The sequence below is a fragment of the Suricata suricatta genome, chromosome 2 (assembly GCF_006229205.1).
Source record: "Suricata suricatta isolate VVHF042 chromosome 2, meerkat_22Aug2017_6uvM2_HiC, whole genome shotgun sequence".
NCBI classification, from domain to species: domain Eukaryota; kingdom Metazoa; phylum Chordata; class Mammalia; order Carnivora; family Herpestidae; genus Suricata; species Suricata suricatta.
The window spans coordinates 25,386,268-25,391,188 of NC_043701.1; the positions used below are offsets into that span (position 1 = coordinate 25,386,268).

Genomic DNA, 4,921 nt, shown 5'->3' on the forward strand with positions numbered 1-4,921 from the left:
CACAACAGAACACAATTAAGGCAGGATTTTTGCCACATTATAACAAGAATCACCTTCCCTCCATTGTTTAATAACATGATATACAATTCCTTCTTATTTCCTTTAAATTCTTATTTCCATCAACATTCTGTTCATGACAATATACGTGCTCTCCAGGACAATAGAAGCTTTCTCTATCATCATTTCACTTCCTTCAGAGTCTTCAACAGAATCACCTTTAACATTCATATTTCTCTTCAAGACAATATAGGTTTTTTCTATCATGTGCATCGAGTATCTTCACAGTTCTACTCATTACTCACTTCCAAAGCCACATACATAAGGCTAAAAGACTGTACATGATAATCACATCTACAAAACACCTTCACAGCAATGCCTAGATTAGTGTTTCATTAAATAACTGGGTACTATATATAGTGTAGCCAAATCAACACATAAAATCAACCATCACAATGACCATGCCATAAAATACCATATGTATTTATTTTATCCAATCTGTATCTAACATACTTTTTGTGTTGCCAGTATGTCTCCAAAGTAACTATGACTTTGATGAGACTGGCATTTGCTTTATTTACCTATTTATATGAACAGTAAATTAATAAATGGTAGCCACTATTTGGAACATATCTTAATCACAATGTAAGCCATTATAAAAAAAACCCCTCTGATTTCAAACTAATAGAGATGATACACTTGAGAATACTTAATAGAAATTGTGACTTTCTATGATAAGGTATTTTGATAGTGTTATACCCAAGATTTCTTTATCGCCCCCAGAAACCAGAGACCGCCAGGGAGGCCAAAGCACGCATGCAAAAGCAAAGGGCTTTATTACGAATTTAGGCCCAGCCAGCCTAAACTCGGGCTCACAGACTTTACAGGCGTGGTGGATCCATGCTGAGAGTGAGCGAGCCCCGAACAAAGGCTGGGTAGGACTTTTTTGAGTTTGGGAAGGGGGAGTGACAGGAGATTGTGACATAGGTATAGTGACCCAATCATAATGGTACAACAGTATTGGCAGCAGCTCTAACCATACACACTGTTCAGAGCGTTTGTTACTTTTGGCGGGACCCAATTACATTTAGGGTATCTTTGAAATTAACCAATTACAGAGCGAGTTCAGGGTCCTGTTTGGTGACTATAGGGTTAACTTTAACACTAGGTAACAGGGGCTTATCTAAAGTTCCCATCTGCAGGACTCACCCTTAGGAATGTGGGGTGAGGTAGGGGGGCTTTCCTGATAGGATACCCCCGGGCAATGTATGACTGCCAAATGGCCAAATGGTTCCGGAGCGACTGACCTTAGGCCTTCTAGTTTAGAGGGGAAACAAAGCCTGTCATGGCATCTGCTAGGTTCAGACTCGTGTTCTTACAATAGCATATATTAAGTAGAAAGGGTGGAAAATATAGCTGTACCACAGGTAAATAAAGTCTATGTAATCAATAAATTTAAACACAAAAGCAGAAGAGAAATTGGACAGAAAATGAAATTCACAGTGAGTTCCAGTCAGACTATTGGGGAAATGATATATTGGGGAGATGAGATTATTTAAGAGGAGAACCAATGGAGAGAAATGCACCATAAATGATAGAAAAGACACAGTTATCGAAGAGTAAAAGAGTGAATTCAGCATATAGGTAGAAGGTGACCAGAGAAAGTATTTGCTAAATTTAGGGGACAGCGAATTGGCCAGGGAGGAACAATAAGAAATTAATGAAAACTTGCATGAGAAAAATATAAAATAAGTGAGCTGAGAGAATCAGATGAGAAAAGACCCTTCAAATCACTATATTACTTACCTAGGAATCAATATAAAGTGTTTTGAGCTGAAGCCCCTAAAGAGATTTGTATGACCAAATTGGCCATTTCTGTGACCTGTCCTGTCAAAATTGGTCAGTTATAAACTTAGAGTTTGAAAAAATTGTTAAGTCTGTTTCTGAAAGTTTGTCTGACAGAGATTTGTTATTGGATCCAAGCCCACAAGGACACATTAATCTACAAGCATAGTTTTATATTGAAATGAAAATAAAGTATTTCTGCACTCAGTCCATTATTGCAGTTGACAATTATTGAATAAAATGACCAACAATAAGACTTACTGGTAACATTCAATCATTTTACTCAGCCCAGCCATATCTGTTCCTATAGTTAGAACCTAGTTTTGGTACATCCATAACTCATAATATTTCACCATATTTATTACCTCAAGAAAAGTAAGGCACCATAGCAGTGCTAGTTGAGTCACTTTTGCCATTTATGGAATTCCATATTTAAAAGAAATTGGCAGGGCACTTGGGTGGTTCAGTTGGTTAAGCATCTTACTCTTGATTTGGGCTCAGGCCATGATCTCATGATTTGTGGGTTTGAGCCCCATGTAGGGCTCTGTGCACTAACAGTGCAGAACCTGCTTGGTATTCCACCACCCCCCCCCGCCTCGCCCCTCCCTCTCTGCCTCTCCCCCACTCACATGCGTGTTTCTCTCTCAAAAGAAAATAAACTTTAAAAAAAAGTAAATTGGCATTAGCATATATACTAGTCTGAGAGGGCTGTCATAACAAAATACCACAGATTGGGAGACTTAAAAAACAGAAATTAATTTTCTTACACTTCTGGAAACTGGATGTCCCAGATCAAGCTGCCAACTGGGTTGGTTTCTGGTGAGAGTTCTCTTTTTGACTTGCAGACAGTACCTTCTTGCTCTGTCTTCACACAGCCTTTCCTCTGAGCACAAGCACTCCTGGTGTATTTTCCTGTTTACCTGTGGCCACCAGGCCTGTTGGATTATGACCTCACCCTCATTTAACCTTAACTGTCTCCTTAAATTCCCTTGTCTCTAAATAGTTGGGGGCTAGGGCTTCAACATATTAATTGGTTCGGGGGGTCATATTTTGGTCCATAACAACATAAATGGCATAAAATATACTGAATTGTTTATGTTAATGCATATGTCTGTTTAATTGTGATAATAAAGCTCTTTGCATTAAGAGCATGGTTGGTCTTTTTCTGGAAGTCAGTCTTAGCAACTGATTTTTCCCCCCAGCAAATGAATCCATTTCTTCTAAAGTCCTCCTGTAAGTCTGTGGATTGTTAAGCAAACCTGCCTCTGTGAGAAACATGCAAAAAAAAGATTACTTCCATACCCAATGAAATTATATACTCCAGTTGCAACAAGTTCCAAAATGATCTAAGAAATCTAAGCATAATTTCAGACGTAAATTAATTCTAATGGAATAACTTTTCTTTCTTATACTTAAGCCAGTAATTCTTTTCCTTAACTTTTCTTTTTTAATTTTATTTTTTTAAGTTTATTTATTTTTGAGAAAGAAACAGAGACAGAAACAGAGGAGGGGAGGCAGAGAGAGAGTGCAGAAAGCAGGCTCCAGGCACTGCGCTGTCAGCACAGAGCCTGACGAAGAGCTCAAACTCATGAACAGTGAGATCATGACCTGGGCTGAAGTAGGATGCTTACCTGACTGAGTCACCCAGGCATCCCATTTTCCTTAACTTTTTAAAGATGTCCACTTGATTTCAATCAGAAACTATATGTTTAATATGTTGGCATAATAATTCATGAGAACAAATATAGCAGAGAGAACTTCTTGTATTACTTGGAATCCTTCCTCTACCATAATTCTTCCTTTTATTTCTGGAACTGGTAGAAGCTTTGGCTATGCAGACATAACTATGTAAATGACATGACATGGCTTCAGTGGGTCTTTTGAATGTTTGCCCAAGTGGAATTTAGGCCTGAGGCATCCATCACCTCTAAGCTACAATCAGATTTGAATGTGGATTCCTGGAAGGAGGATGTCAGGAAGTTCAATAGGGTTTGTGGTATAAATGGTTTTTGAAGCAGCAGGAGAAAGAGCTGCTGAATTGCCTGAAGGCTCACTGAAGGCTTTAAGTATTTCAGAATTTGCTGAAACTAAAGCTATCATCACTATATTAAAATGATCATACACTCCTACTTTTCTTCCCTACATTCTTAATCTGCAACAGAGAAGCAGTAATAAATAATTCTTAGAGCCATGGGGTTTATAGGGAAATCCTGTGGGAATTTATTTTTGAGTATCTATATTTTTGAGCACTGTGTTCCTCAGCATAAAATATATAAAAACCATTCTGTAGGGTAAACTATTAGGGATTCATACATACTACCTTACTAATTAATGCTGGATTGCTCCATATAATATCCTCTAAAATGTATCTATTATGCCTACTTTAAATTCTGCAAACTTCCTCTCTATTACATCAGTATCACTGGGTGCAGAGACCTGTGGATAGCATCTGTTACGTATCTTTTTTCCTTCAGAAAAACTAGGATGTTAGTCAAGTCTCAAGGTTTCTCTGAATATAGGTATATATACATCTTTTATAAAGGTCCTCAAGTATCTTCTTATGCAAGGGAACAATACTTATGTTAGTATTCTAAAAAGAGAACACTCCTATCTAAGGCTCCTAATGATGTTATGTAAGCCAGAAAAGAAATATTTTATGACTTGAAAAAGGACATTATGGCTAAATCTCCAAATGAATTGCAATTTTGATACCAGATCATAAGAAGTTCCGATATCGGGGTTTAATGACTTGTTCCCTTCCTTATACAGTGAAAAAGGTACCATACAGCAATGGAGACTAAGGCAATTTCTGTTTTACCCTTTCATTCCTACTGTCTTGAATAAGATTTAAAGATGTCTTAGTAATTGAGGGCTCCACTACTGAGTATGTTCATATTTTAGAAGTTTGGGTCTTTATGCTCTTGACACTAGTTTACAACATGGAACTATACCTTTGGAGCCACCAGAAAGCAGAAATGACATTTCATCAAAGAAATATTTGGTGACAAAATCACCTGATAAATTCTAGTTCATTTATTGATTGATTGATATATTTATTTCTTCTAGATACTAGAGATAC

At 37.4% G+C, this 4,921-nt stretch overlaps 1 long non-coding RNA gene across 1 annotated transcript in view; it reads right to left on the reverse strand.

The window, feature by feature from the left end:
- The window catches only part of LOC115305375, a 43,108-nt gene extending 40,347 nt beyond the window's left edge, over window positions 1-2,761 (reverse strand). Inside the window, exon 1 of the long non-coding RNA XR_003914755.1 lies at window positions 2,610-2,761. This is a non-coding gene — a long non-coding RNA (uncharacterized LOC115305375). The remainder of the gene's footprint in view (window positions 1-2,609) is intronic.
- Between the last annotated feature and the right edge of the window lie 2,160 nt (window positions 2,762-4,921).